Source organism: Danio rerio, chromosome 7 (assembly GCF_052040795.2).
Source record: "Danio rerio strain M-AB ecotype USA chromosome 7, GRCz13ab, whole genome shotgun sequence".
Lineage (NCBI taxonomy): Eukaryota > Metazoa > Chordata > Actinopteri > Cypriniformes > Danionidae > Danio > Danio rerio.
The window spans coordinates 33702453-33720622 of NC_141027.1; the positions used below are offsets into that span (position 1 = coordinate 33702453).

Sequence of the window (18170 nt, forward strand, 5' to 3'; positions counted from 1 at the left end):
GGTAGGCTTAATTGTTCGTAGTGTATGAGTGTGTGTGTATGAATGTGTGTGTGGATGTTTCCCAGAGATGGGTTGCGGCTGGAAGGGCATCCGCTGCGTAAAAACTTGCTGGATAAGTTGGCGGTTCATTCCGCTGTGGTCACCCCAGATTAATAAAGGGACTAAGCCGACAAGAAAATGAAATTAAATTAAATTAAATGTAATCACAATACCGTACTGTGATTTTTATCCAAGGTTATCATTTCGTCAGAATCTTGTACCGGCCCAAATAGCAGACTACAGGACCATAAGGGCATATGCATGTACAGTATTTATTCACAAAGCAGTGTTTCCCACAGGTTTGAAATATACTTTCACTGGCAGTAGCTGGATTGAAACACACTGTTTTTCCACATCACATAAATAGTTAACTATATGCGACAAACAGAAATAATTCCATATTAACTAGATTTTTATTTGTTAAGAAACTGTTATAAACTGTTTCTTTTAAAAAAACAATTAAAAAACTGTTGAAATAACTCTCTATTCTGCATTCAAATTCAGGTTGCTCTATTGACATGGCATTTGTACAGCATTGCCAAAGCTTTTTTACATGTATAAAATATGTAATATATTGACATCATAATGTTAATAAAATAAAAAGCAAATGAGAAATAAATGAATACAAACCAGAAAATATCTCTAAAAATTATAACAATTACAAGAATAAAATGTGTAGATTATTTACATGAGGCAAATGAGTTAAGTAACCATCTCTAATGGTGTACAAATATTTTGCAGCCAATTCATATGTAATTTCTTCCTCTCCGTGTATAAAGTAAAGTTTCTCTGAGTAGTTGAGATGAAAAAATCAATTATTAAATGCATCTCTTGTTCTCGCGGCTGTGCGCATAAAACTTTAGACAGTAAAAGCAAAAGCGGAATCCAGGCCTTGCGCATTTTTTAAGTCCCAAAAAGGCACGTCTCTGTGGGTAAGATATGAGAGAATATTATTCACTACTTAATCGATCGCAGATGTTTGTTTATGTAAGGAGGGTACAAAGAAAAAGTGTTCAAGGATGATAATGCACACTGCATTTAACCTCATGAGCCACACGATTTATGTCACCTTAAAAAAATTTAATTTCCAAATCTGCTTCCGTTTCTTTCATCTGCTGCACACAAAAGAAGATAGAAGATACCAATGGTACTCTTTAGTGGGCGTGGTGTACAACAGAAAGTTTCAGTCGACTTCATTCTCACTCGAGGAAGAATCAAAGTAAAGCTGTACGGGTCGTTCACATATCATATGAGGAGCACTTCTCTCAAAACAGAGGCTTTATACACATAAATACTTGGGAATAAATGTTCATTACTAACTTTTCTATGAACATGATTTAATTATAACTGCAGATCAATAACATGTGCAAAATAGCCTTCTGTAACGTCACCAATTATATATAATAAATAAATAAATGCTACATATATGAACACACACAGACCCTTACAGTTTCCGATAAGTTACCAATTACAGTAAAACTACACACAGCATACATTTAGTCCTCATTTTTGTTTAAAAACAACACGCAACATACAGCCCACAGTCAGTGCAAACCTCTCATCTGAATATTTAATCTTTACCAGCACATGTAACCTTTGTTAGAAAGTAACTCCATCATAACGAGTTAATAATAGTTAAACATGGCAGTTTGTTCATGTTTTACATTGCTGATACAATCATTTGCTTCTTTGTCTTTTTTCGTGCTTCACCCTTACGTTTGTTCGTTTCTGAAAGGATCGGATGTCAGAAACGGTTCAATATTCACACGCACGTTTTTATCATCAGCTCAAGAAGTTTGTTATTTCAAATATAGTCGTGCGGCGAGCGCACATGAAAAAGCGAAGCCGCTCGCACTTTAGGCAGCCTTGTAAATGACTAAGTTGCACAGAGTAGATTCTGCTTTTCTTCTTGGCTTTGTGGCTGTTCATCAATACGACAACGAGGGTTTGTTTAAGCTTGGGTCAACCATGGCTTTTTATTACATGTATATATTTTTACAGTGTAATGTCTCGGCTGTGTATTAAAAATGATACTTCCTTTTAATTTCGTTCTCCTGGCTTCAGCATGAGCTAGTGACGTTTCTCTGTAAACTACTAGCAATCACCTGCACGTCAAGCTCCGCCTTTTGGTATCCTTTTGTTGTGCTAGGTACCCCTTCGAAAGGGTACCCAAAAAGTGGTCCGGTACTGTTTGCTTTTTGGTACCATCTGACAGTGGAAACGGACATAAAAGCGTAGCAAACTATACCGTACAGTACCAATCAGTGGAAATGGGCCATAGTGTATTCTTTAACCCTGTGTGCTTGGTTAGCTGATCTTCACCAAACTGGATTTCTGATGCAATCCCATATGACACTGACAACACTACATGAACATGAGAACACAATGCAAACAGACACATGGACCAAAACAAAGGACATTCTCCGGATTATATGAAATACAACTTGCATAATTGTGGTGTTAAATTAGACATAACATTTCTCCTAACAACCTGCCCCAAACAACCCATAACATAGTGAATGCCAAATCCACCTCTTTTCCATCTCATTTAACAAAGCTTTGTCAAATACACACAAGCACTCACACACACACACACTGTTAAAACACAAAGCAAAGCATCCCCGGATAGAAAAAGTAAAGCATCTTAGTGCAGTGGAGAGTGAAGTACATGCTGTTTTTAATGTGCTGTAAAATATTGATGTGGAAAGTGTGTTTTCTCTTTGTGTGTGTGTGTGTGTGTGCACAGGGAAACATCAGCCAACCCAACATGAGATTTGCAAGCTACTATTTCACGCTGATCTGAAACCAGCGGCTCCATCTAAATTTGAGTCTTAATTGCAACATGGGAAACCACAGAGATGATCTCAGCTCAGGGTGAAAGAGGCTGCGGGTAAACAGAAGGGCCAAAGGGCAGCTAATTTCTCCATAAAAGAAGCCAGAGAGTGGATGTGTCTAGTTACAGTGATGTGTGCTAACACTGTCAGATAGATACTTTATTCATGCTTCTGTGCATATACTCTTTACCATGCTTGTTGCTCCGCACTGGACCGAGCAGACACCCGATATGGGGCTCTGAACATCTATCAGCACTATCAGAAGCTCTTACCACTTTATCTTCCTCATCCAAGAGCACTTCTCAAACTGCAACTGATAAGAGGTCAGAGTTGACACTGATCACAGAGCAGGCATTAGAATGGAACTAGAGACGGCCTGAGCTCTTTCTGATCACAATCGTGCAGAAGGAGATGCTTTCCTGAGCTTAAAAGCTTCGAATGCGATTTGTGCTTCATAAGCAGTGAACATGTCTAATGTATCTTCATTATCCATGTGCACACAGTACAATGAAATCTATCACTGTGCGCACAGGTTTTCAGGGGGCACTAAATTTGATCTTTCAGCAGCCCGAGGCAGAGGGCACACACACACACTCAATGAGTGAGAGAGAGAGAGATAAGCCCCGTCATTGACTACTATTAATCCTGCCTGATTTGCATTGTCAGAGTGCCTGTGTTTGAACAATGCTGTTGTTTCCTTGTTTGCTAATTTAGGAACAAACATTTGCCTGTGCAGCAAACAAGCTCTCCCAGGATGTGTTATTAATAGGCTAATTAAGCCAGCGGTAATGAGCAGGATTACAGCTAATTATGACAAGATTTGTTTTGGCGTTCCGTCTGGGAAGAAGCAGTGGAGTGTGTACATCTACCTGGGAGTTCATTACTGCCATCACTGTGCACCTGAGTGCACAGAATGCACGCTGAGGGAGGAGGGCGAGCGCGCTGTGTGTTTATGAAAAGGAGGACGAGAAGAAAGACAGCGTGAAGGTGTGAACGGTTTAGGGTGGCGGCGTCCTGAGCTATGATATTGATAGCACATATAGAGTAGACAGCAAACAATACACTTGTGTTACGAGTTTGGTATTCGGTTACTTTCTTACCTAATGTTGATTTGATTGCTGAGAAACCACAACTCTGAACTCTATAAACTCCGCCCCGTTGGTTACTGTTGCGCAGACTCCAGCTAATGAACGAGGTGGGGATTTCCCGCTAAAGTTCGGTAAGTTCCAGATAGGGCGGGGCTTTCACAATAGAAGTTTGCGCGTTTTTGCTTGGTCATGTGCTTTTTTTTCCCTTTCGATTTTAGCTTCTCTCTATTTATTTGAATGAATATTTAACCAAACATTAAGACCATTCAATATGCAAATTACGTTTTCCTGCAGTAGAATATTCATATTTACATTCAGGTCTATACATGTTTTTTTAACTAAAAATCATTGACTCACAAAACGGCTAGTGTGCATTTAGTTTGACATTGATTAACAGATGCTATAAATTCTTTAATTCACCATAAAATCAAATTCGATGGTGGCTGAGAGAGCTTAATGTGCTGAAATTTAAGAAAACACTTGCAATTACAAAATGCCAGCAAATTAAGACAAGATCTTCATGCGGTTCACCACAATTGTGCTGCAAATCCTAAAAACACATTTTTTTTAAAAACACTGCATTTTCTTACAACACAAACAAATTACGAAAAACACGTTGCATTTTCTCATAACACTTTCAAAAAGCTTGAAACACAACAGTTTCAAAGGGGACCCTAAAACATGACAGACCCCGCTATTTATGGTTATTTAGGCTAATAAAATACAAAAGACAGGGGAATCAGGATGTAAAAATAAACAAACAAAAACTCACCTTTCGAAGATCACCTACAACTTCACTGAGCAATAATCACGGCACAGTGGCATCTGTCATGTAAGATTTCCATTGTTTCCATGCTATTCAAAAGTGTGAGAAAATGCAGCTAATTTTTGTAAATTGTTTGCTTTGTGAATATTTGCAGTATGTGTGCTGTCAAACGAATAAAGATCTTTTCGTTGTTTTTTTTTTTTTTTAATTGCATTGTTTTCTTTATTTGTAGCAGGTTAAGCTCTTTCAGTTACTGCTGTTTTTATAGACTAAATAATTTATGTATCTACATATATTTTTTAAATACAGCTTTATTTTTAAATTTTTAATCCAAACATTTATTAATCGAATTATTTAAGCAATCAGTATTCAATGCATCACTTAAGCACACACACAGTTTGACTGTGTTTCTTTTGTACAATAAACATACCAGTTAAGGCAACTAAATGTTCAGGGCACATTCAAAGGCTGCATTCTACTTCACTTTAGACATTTGCAAACTTCCCTAGCTACTCCTCAGAGGAATCCTCATCACCATTTTAAAGGCCTAATCCCAATTCCATTTTTGTACCTCTTCCCCTTTCTCTTAGCCCTTGAAGCAGTGTGAAGGGGAAGTGCTTCAAAGTTTCCCCTAAGAAATGGGACAGCACTACAACACCTGCAATTGTCATCATATGTCATTGCGAGCTGTTGCTTCATTTGACGATGCTGACTGTTGTTATTCCAGTTGCTTTATTTTTTTGGTATTTATCTTCAGCAAATCACTGAAGGCATATAATATGTTATCATAATGATTTATTGTGGCAATAAGATTGTACCTGTACTGTGCATTTACACCCTGGCCATATTCATCTATGTAAACTCACACAAACTACATTACATTATAGCAGACACTACAAAAACCTCATGCCCAGCCACTAGACTTTTCTGACAGGGTATTCAACAGTCATCGAGTGTCAGATATGAAAGTTTTGGGACTGCTATACAGAAGTTATTATTATGGATTCCCAGCCGGCATTTCAACGGTGATTCAACGTTGAATCAACGTCAGGTCTATGGTTGGATCAACGTTGAATTACCTTTCGATTTTGCAAATTGGATCAACGTTTATATAGTGACGTTGTTTCACCGTCGGACCACCACCGGTGATTCACCGTTGAAATCACAACGTTGTTTCACTCTTACCTTCTTCATGGGTGAATTGTGGTCGTTTTGTAGACGTTGAATGAAGGTTGAATTACCTTTCGATTTTGCAAATTGGATCAACGTTGATACCGTGACGTTGTTTCACCGTCATACATTTCAACGTAAGTTAAATAGAAACTACATACAACGCAAAGTCCATAAATATAGCAAACAAATTTTTACTAATAAAAAATACACGACACAAATACACAACTTAGTCTGTGTATCAATTTATTTAATACACACCTCATTATTTCAATTATTCTAAATATACAGCAACATTTACAGCATACATAGTTCATTAAAACCATGCAGGTTACTATACATGCTGTACACTCAAATACAGAAAAAAGGCATACAATTAAATAGTCACTTTTTAATTAGGTTTCATGAATTAAAGTTAATCTTTACTAACATGAACAAAGAACAAATACTTGTACAGCATTTATTAATCATTTAATTAATTGAAATATGTCCCGATGCTATTAAAATCAAAATGTGTGCTTGTTAACATAATGCACTGAGCTGACATGAACTGTACTTTCTTTATATGAAAGATGCTTCATTGCTCTTTGTTCATGTTAGTAAATACATTAACACTTACTAATACAACCTTATTGTAAAGTGTTACAGTCTTCAGAAAGATAGATACTAACTAAATTAAACTAAGTAACTAAACTACGCTTCAATTCTGTTTACAAAGTTTACAAAATACCCATTTTTAAAGTGGCTGCAGTAAAAAAAATAAAATAAAAAACATCACTCACAACTAAGAATCACAAGTGAAATACATTACATCTGTTTGAGGTTTTATAGGTTGAGAGAAACACTTGAGGTAAAAGATGGCACTGAGGACAAAGAATCAAGTGTAAAACACTAAAACATCTATATCAGTCTAGCACTTAAATACATATTTATTTCTCAAACACCAGGTGAGTTTCCTACAAAATCAATAATGAGGTTTTCTATTCCAATTCATTGTGAATGAATGGCTTTACTTTCACAATAGTGAAAACTCATGCTATAATCTAATCCTGACATTACTCCTTCACTTTGCAGGTCTGCATGCTAAATATTTAGTAGTTTTTTTTTTTTTTTTGTATAAAGTACATCTATTGTGTTTAGCATTACTGCAGCAAAACTGAGCACCTGTGACAGTGGAACATAGACAAATATTTCAGTAAATCATCAAGAAAATGTGTAGAATATATGGTTTGATTCTCTCTCACAAACACAACAGTAAAAGCAATTTGTTATTCTATTATTATTATTAGTATCATAAAAATTGCATGTTCACATGGGTCTTATAATAATGGCTCACATTTGTGAATGTAGGACCACTATTTCACTATTACATGTCACATTAAGTGTTCATATAGGTTCTGTTATTAATCACTTGTGTCATCCCAGAGACCTGTTAATCTTAAGAACACAAACTAAAATATTTTTGATTAAATGCTCCTCATCCTCTACAGACAGCAATGGTCCCAAGATGGTCATTGTCAAGATAAGGCACAAAACACATTGTCAAAACGTTCCATGTGACTTCAGTGATTTCCACTGTGAACATACCAAGCTCCAACAACACTTTAGTGAGGCAAAACAAAACAGCAAATACAAATGTGTTTGCGTATATCTCTCCCGCATCAGATCAGCATGTGTGTTTACTACGAGCAGTAAGCACACACCATGACCTGTTGTGGCAAAGGCAAACAAGTTATTTTTATAGTACTTACTGTGATTTAACCTTTATGACAAATGTACTGGACCTGTTACACAAATCACTATCTTTTATGAACACAAATTTCACTGTAACGGATGCTATTGTTTTGCTCCAGTTATAACTTTAGAGAACACCGTACTAGTCAGACATCCATACAAAAGCAGAGAGTTTGGTCTTGTGTAGCAGAACTGCAATAGATGTCTGTCTGTCTAGGCTGACACTGGTTTAGGCCATCAGTATGTCCTTGATGCCCTCAAATGGAGCTTCCAGAAAACCTGCAATAAATGAAATATGAGGTTACAACTAAGTTGGTATCAGCTATTATACAAAGTGAAATTCAAATATTTATTTTTTATTGAATCCAAATTTGTCCTATAATATCGCCACACTCAATAATTTTGACTCATCCATCTGAATATTCCTAACTAAGAGAAGTGAAGAATTAGGTGTGATGTCGTCAGGAAGCCCTTCGCCACTACTGGTGCCAGCATTTCCAGAATTCAAATTTCAGATTCTCGAAAAAATTGCTTTTTTTTTTTTTTTTTTTTAACCAAGGCTGCAGTAAAGAATCATGAAACATTCAACACATCTAATAATTACAAGTTGTTGTAAACCATTACATGTACTGTAAAAGCTGTTTAAAGCTTTTTAGACATGGTTGAGAAAAACTCTAGAAGGAGTAGCACTTTTGCAAAAGTCTGCATGTAGGACAGAGAATTAAAGGGATAGTTCAAAATTTGTATTCTGTCGTCATTTACTGACCACATTGAACACAAGAGAAGATATTTTGAAGAAAGCTGCAAATCTATTTAACCATTGACTTCTATAGTATTTTTTTCTACTATGGAGGCCAATGTTTACAGGTTTTTAGTTTTTTTTTTTTTTTCAGAATAGCCTCTTTTGTGTTCAACAAAATAAACTCATAATGGTTTTAAACCATTTGAGGAGTAAAATGTGAGTAAATTTTCATTCTTGGGTGAACTATCCCTTTCAGTTGGAAAACACCAGAATTCTTAAGTAGACCCTTTTCGCAAGACAGATGATGCATTTCATTTGTCATCTTAATCCTCAAGTTTTTAATATTTAGATTTATTTAAATAGCATGTTTATTTATTTGTTTTAATGACATTTAATAAAAACAACTTCTCAATGACATCACATGTACTGGACCTGCTACACATGTATCACTATTTTTTTTAATACAAATTTCACTGTAACAGGTGCTGTTGTTTTGCTCCAGTAATACCTTTAGAGAACACAGTAGTAGTCAAGACATCCATACAAAAGCCTTGGCATGGAGTAGCAGAACTGCAGTCTGTCCAGGTAGGCTATCTGCGTGTTCTTGATGCCCCTCAACTGGACCTTCCAGAAAACTCAGAAAGTTAAAACCCATTACACCTTTAATCTGCTACTATACAAAGTGTAATTTAAGCATTAATTTCTCACTAAATACATATTTGCTCCCCAATACTGTCACATAGTATAACATCACAACATGATTTCACAATAATAATATCAATATAACAATATAATATCACAACATAGCCTAACAATCAATAAACAAACATATTAGAAAGAGAATATCACCATGCTTTTGGTTAACCAAAGCACTAAGAAGATTTAACAGATAGCTTAGTTAAAGGTAAAGTAAACTTACATGGACAAAGCCTTTTCCATTCAATGCTGTGCAAGTTACATCTCTAAAAGCAAAAACAACAACAACAGTGAAACGACAGCAGTTCACTTTGTAATAATAACACTAATAATACAGCGTTTAAAATGGATATTGTTTTATAACGTTGCTCAGTAACTTTAAACTGCGTTTGGAGTTTATCGCTTTGAATTTGCCATAAAAACGCTCATTTAGACTAACGTTAAACATGTGACATTACCTCGAGGTTAGCTGCGTCACCGGAGCGCAAACAAGACTAAAAACAAACTGGAAAGTTTTAAATGCTTCAAAATTCGAATCACTACACCAAGTCACATTTAAGATGTGTGTAAAACAAAATCGGGGGGTAAATAAAACTTTAAAGCATCTAAAAACACGCTTACCTCTGAATTCTGCAGCACTGCAGGTCAGGTGTTCGTAATTAAGTGAAGTGAAGCGCTGCGCGTGGCCGCGTGCGCCGAGTCCTCCGATACCATGGTAACCAAACATGTTGAATATTGGGTGAAGCCATGACGTTAATTCAACATACAGACCATGATAAAAAAATGTCAACGTTGATTTGTACAAGGATTTCTGTAACCTTTTTCAACCATTTATCATTCAACATTGTTTCAACATTAAAGCAACAACTGACGTATTTTCAACCACATTTCAACGTTGAAGCCTTGTCATATGCAGGCTGTTTTTCAACCGTTCAACATTAAACGTTCTATCAACATTATTTCAACGTTCAAAACACATCTGACCTTATTTCAACCATATTTCAACGTTGAAGGTCGGTCGTGTGCCGGCTGGGTTATAGATAGCGAAAATTTGCGTTTTTTTTTTTTTTAGCTTTTTTTTTTTTAAAAAGCATGACAGTAAAACACAAACACCATTATGAATTTATTAAAACATGTGCTTGTTCATTGTAAAAAAAATCATAATAATGAAAAAAATACCAATCTGTGCATCTCCTTACTACCTTGTGCCTGCATTCTGCTGTTGTAGATGGTCTATTCTGGAAAATTTTCTTACCCTTTGGTTTCGAGTGTGGTCCTAAAAAATCTCAGTTTGAAGGTGTATTTAGCCATTCCCCTTAGTCCTATCCCTTCAAGCTAAAGAGAATTTAGACACCCTTTCCCCTTCACATGAACGCGCAAAATGAGGGGTAAGGGGAAGGGCTAAGGGGTAGAATTGGGGTAAAGTGAGTTCCTCTTCATCAAGTCAACAAGGGATGCTTTCATGGGCATACATTTGACCCTTCAATTTTGACAGAGGTAGCAGGTCTGCTTTATGTCCCAGAATGCAATGTGGTTGTGACATCACAACAGTGTAGTTTCCAAGTTCCAAGAGTTAAGGGCAATCAATTTAAACCCATTCAGACTATTCTGCCAGTAGTCAACACTTCTATAACTTAGTGATGTACATCCAAGTTAACGAGATGGAGGGAAGTTATCAAATTAAGGGCAAAATTGGACTGGAGCGGAGCCAAGCTCAAACTAGTGCACTCAATTTTTATACAGCTTCCAGTGTTCTGCCGATTGGTGTTACCCATTCAGATTGCACTTTCTGATGATGAAATATGCTACCCATCCACTTGTGCTGCTAGCATAATCTTGATGTGGAGCTGGGTGATGTGAGGCTATAATATTGCCAAAATTGTCCCTAAACCTTAGAAGCTCACAAATGTACACTTTAAAAAAATGCAGTGTTGTTTTAACCCAAGGTTTGGTAACATACACTACCATTGGGTAGTCATTTATATTGACAAAATTAATCCAACATTAGGTTTGTCCATATATGTCCCGACGTCAAACAATAACAACCCAGCATTTTTATATACATCTGTCGCCTCAAAACAAGAAGGTCGCTGGTTTAAGCTCCAAAATGTGAAGACACATTTCTGTGTCGAGTTTGCATGTTCTCCCCGTGTTCATGTGGGTTTCCTCCGGGTGCTCCAGTTTTCCCCACAAATCCAAAGACATGCGCTATAGGTGAATTGGGTTAGCTAAATTGTTTGTAGTGTATGTGTGTATGTAGTCCTCCAGGTTGTGGGTTAAGTGCTGGACTAACAATCCATGTCATAAAAAAGAGATGTTACGAAACACTAACATGGTGCGGCTAAATATCAACTTCGATATAAACGTGCTCTTGGTGTAAGTACGCAAGCACAATGTTTTAGGCAGCACGAATTATCACCACACTTCTTGGCTACAATAGTTGCAATTCTTGCATCATCACAACAGGGTGTTCAACACACCACTGTTTCCATAAAAAATGTTTTTGTTTTTGCAGTGCAATCCAGATGTTTGCATAATTGTTATGACATGAGGAATAATTATGTTTGATTTTGTATACCTATAGGCTATAACACAACATTATGTAGCAAATGAAGGCAGTTGTACTTGGTATAGTGTTTATACAGTCAAACTAATACAACAAAGAGATAAGAATAAAAGATTTCTTGGTAACTTTGAATTGTGCAGTTTTGTTATTAAACTGCAATTACCATGGTAGGATTGGTCAGTAATATGTTTTTTGTAAATATGGGCTATTTAAAAGCTTGTAATCTTGATTTTTGTTATACTCCATGAAAATATGTGTCAGCTGATGTTATGCGACTTGACACAGAAAGAGAGATGACTCAAGGTTTGAATTTAATTCTCACAAATAAATAATAATATTTCAAAAAAGAACACCCACATTCACATGCATTTCTGTAGCTCAGGATAAGGAAGCTGAGATTGGGATTTAGAGCTAAGCTTCATATTTTCATCCTCGTCTCTCTAAGAACAGCCAACACCAACACAAATCCCTGCTTCACACTTGCACAGAGAGGGAGAGAAAGTGAAAGCAAAGACAGAATGAAAATGCTTCTTGTGAAAGCATTTTTTTGAACAGGTGGATTTTTTGTCTTGATCAAAGATTAGGTCACATGTAAAACCTCAGCTGGAGAAATGATTGCGCATATTGTTCCCTATTGAAAAAAAAAAAAAAACACAAATCACACATGAGCACGGGGTTTTAAAATAGAGACTTTCCATCAACCACTATTGTTCTTAACTAATTATAATTGCCATAGACCAACCCCAACCCAAACATGAACCATTAAATCATTCTTAAATAAAATCTCTCCATGAGGTCTCTTTATGAACCTATTCATTCTTGTCAAGATGTCCCGAGGTTTTTTTTCCTTTCTTGTGGCCAGAATTTATGTACTTAAAAATATAAAAACCGACGTATAAGTCCACCAGCATCCCATTGTTTTTTTCCATTTTATTTTAGAAAGAAAAAAAAGAGGGTATTTACTGCTGTACTTGGATAACAGTTTCCCCAAATAAAACTGTTTTTATTCTTCTCAACATGTGTTCTTGAAGATTAGACCACTGTAATCTTGCAGGGTTTAATAATACACACACAGAAAGCGGGAAAGAGAGAGAGAGCTAAAGTTAAAACAGAGAAATGAAACAAGGCTACACTGCCTCAACAGATGACTTTAATCCTGTTTATTAAATTATAAAGAATCCGTGAGGATCAGGAATAGAGAGTCAAGGATTTAAGCGATTTGTGGATTTTTTTTTCAGAGTTATTTGATGAAATGGGATTGTAGTGAAGTAGGGGAGCTTTGCGAGCGTGTGACAGCAGACGTGAACTGGGATAAATCACTTGAGAAACAGAGCACAACCGACAGGATCAGACGCAGACATTTATTTGTTTCAAATGCATGAAGTATTAAAGGGAATAATTTACTCATTCTAACACAGGGGGAGGCAGATCCTAGAAAAGCATGTGATTGATAGATTACCGACGGCCTATAAAACAAACAGAACTAAAGTAAAAAATCAATAATCAAATCAGAAATCTTCAGGCTATATTCATAATCCCGCATAGCACACATGGATCTGAGAGTGATTAATGAAAGTCTGTGCAAATAAACTCAGATTTCAAAGTGAATCGCAAAGATGTGCTAAATTTTGACGCATTTAAATGACAAATTTTCTTAGGACCGATAAGAAGAATATGACTTCGTATCTCATTGACACACATTTAGGAACTACAACAGAGACATTAAGTGACCCTAGAAGAATCCTCAGTGCACTATTTGTGGTATTTTTTTAGGAGTTACTTGGAGGTTGCGATTTAGGAAGATTAGAGCGAATGAGAATTAGCCGGGTGGTTTTGGCTGGGTGGATTCGCCTGGCTCTTGGGGACCACTATGTCACTGATAACTTCCACTGAGCTGTTTGCTAAGAGGATAGAACATGCTAATCCAAGTCAAAAGACACACCATGTGAATTACATCCCCAAACAGATTACAGCAGACAGATTAGGATGAAAGCAATAAATCTTGTCATGTCGTTCTTATATGCAGGAATCAGAACTAGCAGATGATGCTGAACCAAATTAGTGTGTATTAAAGTCAACACCAAGCGAAAAGCCATGGGGAAATTATCATAGGTGTGAAAATATGATTAGTAATCTGAAGTGAAGAATTAATGTCAGAGCAGCCGTTCTTGGTTCTTAAATGTACCATTTATTTAGTTAGATTTGCAGGAAATTGGGAATGATTTGTCTAGTAAGCTATATTTTGGTCACACTTTATTTTAAGGTACAATTCTCACAACAAATAAACTATTAACTTGGACAGGGGTGCCCAAACTCGGTCCTGGAGGGTCAGTGTCCTGCATACTTTAGTTCCAACCCCATTCAGACACACCTATGCTAGCTAATAATGTCCTGGCAGATGTGTTGAGGCAAGTTGAACATAATAGTTTTCATAACTCATCTCTAATAACTGATTTATTTTATCCTTGCCATAATGACAGTATATAATATTTTACTAGATATTTTTCAAGACACTTCTATACAGCTTAAAGTGACATTTAAAGGATTAACTAGGCAATTAGGTTAACTAGGCAGGTTGGAGTAATTAGTCAAGCTATTGTATAAGGACGATTTGTTCTGTAGACTATGAAAAAGTATAGCTTAAAGGGGCTAATAATTTTTACCTTAAAATGGTTTTTGAACAATTAAAAACAGCTTTTATTCTAGCTGTAATGTAATGTAATGCATTTTTTATTCAATGCCATGTCAACAACAAAGGCTATTTTCATGGCAGGAACCTTTCAATAATAAATATACAATTTAAAATCAACAATCAAATGAATACATACATTTAATAAGATTTTTAGTGTTGACACATTATAAAAATTCTGAAATATTTTCTGGTGTCACTTTGAAATCATTTTTAACACTCTGGTGTTAAAAATATCCTTAAAAGAGTTCATTTAATTTAAAAAGTCTTCTGGAATCATTAAAAGGACAGTCCAGTCAAATGTGTTTTATAGTAAGGGGAGTTTTGCAGCACAAACGCTGAGTAGTGTTTCACCTTGGAGCAAAAAACCATGTGTTACTTTTGTATGCCCAATACGAAATCTGCTAAAACCACTTGATTAAATCTAATCTTAAAATGTCTTAAAATTCTGTGTGAGATTTCAGGTTGGATTTCATGTAATTTATTATTTTCCCATTATTTTCCCAATTTATTATTATCCCATTCCTTTTGCCACTTGTTCAAAATGTAAACATTGATAAAAGGTCTCATTTCTGATGGAGGAATTTGGCATTTATTCACCACTTGCTTCACAGCGTCTTTAGCAGCTGCATCAGCTCGCTCTTTTCCTGAAAGCCTGACATACCCTGGAACCCAGCAAAAAAATTATGTAATAAAAGTTAGTTTGTATTTGGTGAACTTTAGTTAAAATATAATCAATCAAAGGATTATCATTCTTTGAACATTCCATAACTTGGAGGCATGATTTAGAGTCTGTAAAAAATGATAGATTTCTTTTGTTGGGCATTTTCTATATACTCCATGCTAAAAGTAAAGCGCGAGCTTCAGCTGTGAATATGGAGCATTCTTTAGGCAGACTGATTCCATAATGTTGTTATCCAGTTGCCATTGCTGCTGCTACGCCATTTTCCACATTTGAACCATCTGTAAATAGGTGAGTGCTGAAAATATTGGCTTCTAATATACAAATATTGTTGTTTGTAAACATTGGGATAAGTTACTCAGTTCTTCTGATGTCCGAAATCCATATTGATTATGGGCTTCTTTAGATTCCAATTAGGCAGGGCACTGAAGTGTATTTGGCTTAATATGTCCAGGGTTATGTTTGAATTTTGTTGATGTGGATTAAAGCACACACCAAATGGTCTGATGGCTTTTGGCTTACCTTTGATTCTAGCTGAAATAAAATAAATAAGACTTTGTCTGGAAGAAAAAATATATAATCAGATATACTGTGAAAATGTCCTTGTTCTGTTAAACATCATTTGGGAATTATTTAAAAAAAGAAAAGGAAAAAAAATTCAAAGGCGGGCTAATATTTCTGACTTCAACTGTAGATATTTTAACATTTAAAATATAGACAGGTTCTTGTGCTGTAACCTAGCAGTATTGTAACCTTGATTCGGAAAGCCCAAAGACATGCCACTAGAACCAGTGAGGTGTAGCATATGTTAAAAGCAGAGCAGTAGCATCATTATCAACAGAAATTGCAAGAATAAATTGGGGACTGACTGTAATTATCTGTCGCCTCTTCCCGTCTCTCACCTCCACTCCCGTTGCACCACGAGGGTGTGTTCAAATCAAGTGAGAAACAAGAAAAAGGTGAAAGACAGGTGTGTGGTATTGTTTTTCATGAGCACTTGAAACAGTGGCACCCAGGGAGTTCCCGGTGCACACGTTTGCATAAATGCACACAACACATACCCACAATGCATCTGGTCATCCAACACCCCACCCAGAAAACACCTTCACTATTATGTAAACATCCTTTTTTGGGGGGCCTGTGAATGTGGGAAGACGAAAAAAAAGGCATGGACAAAGAGAAGAGGATGTGTCAGATAGGCATGCAATAGGTCATCAAGTCTCTCTCAGGCATTACATCTGACTCGCACCTGGGTCACACTCACTGGCATTCTGGGACTGTAGGAAGCAGGTGTGTGCGTATGTGTGGTTTTATGCATGTTTGTGCAACCACACTGAGCAGATGGCGAGAGCAATAACTGACAAACCCTGAGAGGGAACTGAAAGCACCTAATAATTATCCCTGTGTTTTCTGCCACAAACACGCCAATTAGAATCCCAGCAACACCTTGCCAACACACACGTTTGCACGCTTTACACCGAGACCATGCGAACAAGGATACACTAAAACAACCCGCTATTCTGAACAAAGGGCCATTGTTTACACTCATAGTGACTCATAATAACATGTATTTGTTATACTTTCCTCTCGCTGTGTTTTGGCCGCACACTCTCTCGAGTCTCCAAGGGGGTAAAAGTAGAGATGTAGCTGTGGATCCCAACAGATGGGTCGCTTGTTAGAACAAGAAGTGCACTTACAGGACCCGTTGAGCTCCCTAGAGGTTCTGCTTCTCCGATTCAAGACACATCCGGATTCAGCTAACAGCAAAGTTCACGTGGCTTTGTCGAATTTTAAGCTGTCAGTGTGTTTACATGTGCACTTAAGTTCAGGTTTCTGAGGTTTCAGAGTTACTTCTTCATCTGTCTGTCCATGTGTACATGATGCAGTTCGAAATATATAAAGGATTAAGCACACACTGCACGTCAACCCAATTTTTCAGAGCAAAGGCAAGTGTATGTGATTCACACGAACAAAGCAGAACAGTCACATTGGTTGTTGTTCTAACATAACAAAAAAAAGGAGTAATTCCATTTCAGTTGAACTGAGGGTAACTCCATTACCCTTCATTTTGCGCAAATTTAAAATGCATAAATATGTCATAATGATGCCAGTTTTCCAAGCAGTTAAAAACAAATTATATTTTGCAAAACTTTAATGGAATCTTTGGTAACACTTTACTTGAAGGAAGTGTTCATGAGACATCAATTTGAAGGAGATTATATGATTATACAGGAGTGTCTTTTGCTCCATAATTTTGTTTTAAATGCAGAGGGCACATTGTTTGAGTTGTCTTTGCCATGTTGACATTACCAAAACAACCATCCCTTGCTTATTTTGATAATGTAGTGCTATATAAATTTCTGAAGATGCCTAAAACATCCCAGAAACTACACTTTTATTTTATTTTTTTTGCTTTCACGAATCTGCGTAAATTTTTTGAGATCATTTTTTTTTTCTTGTGCGGGCCATTCTCGCCTGTTGTTCTCGTGTAAATCCACCACTGTTGACTGACTGACTGAATGGCTGACTGACTGACTGACTGAATGACTGACACACTCTTCTCCTTCCCTAAACCCAACCAATAGTGTTTTCAAAAACACAGATTGACCCACCCACCACATCCCTAAACCTAAGCAACAGTTTTAAAAAGCAATCCAGAAAAAGAAAAAGCCCTCGCCTGATTTTTACCACATTCACACGGTTATTTACCTGCTTTTTTTTATTCTGTTTTTCTCTTACCCGCTTTCTGGAACTGTTCTTCGCCGGACTCAAACCCTGTCATCGTCAACTCCTCTCTGCATCTCAAGTCCGCCAACATACATGGCGAGCTAACTGGACAAACTAGTAACAGCAGAAAAGTTGCCCGTATAAAGGTAAGTGGTCAGCTGGTAAGCACAAAAAGGAGCATTGTCATACCGCCCTAGAATGTTCATTTTAAAGATAAAATGCAGCCATTTGTACGTCTGAATATATAATCTTTGGAAATGTATAAAGGGCTAGCTAACTTGTCATAAGTCTTTCATAAACATGACTGTCATTTTAATGACATATTTTTACCATTGTTGTTGAGGTCGAGAAAAGTATTGATGATGCTGTTGTAAAGCTCCTGACACAATTATAATGGCCCCATGATAATTATGTTTATGACAGATTTATGACAAGTT

At 36.6% G+C, this 18170-nt stretch overlaps 2 long non-coding RNA genes across 3 annotated transcripts in view; both read right to left on the reverse strand.

The window, feature by feature from the left end:
* LOC141375393 (uncharacterized) overlaps positions 1-4061 on the reverse strand; it is a 152927-nt gene extending 148866 nt beyond the window's left edge. For both annotated transcript variants that reach the window (XR_015495858.1, XR_015495857.1), the window contains exon 1: positions 3974-4061. This is a non-coding gene — a long non-coding RNA (uncharacterized LOC141375393). The remainder of the gene's footprint in view (positions 1-3973) is intronic.
* A 2065-nt stretch (positions 4062-6126) lies between these two features.
* LOC141375389 (uncharacterized) lies at positions 6127-9775 on the reverse strand. The gene is made up of 4 exons (XR_015495851.1): positions 9691-9775; positions 9293-9335; positions 8882-8997; positions 6127-7910 (listed from the first exon to the last, which is right to left on the reverse strand). It is a non-coding gene; the product is annotated as an uncharacterized LOC141375389 (long non-coding RNA).
* Positions 9776-18170: the final 8395 nt, after the last annotated feature.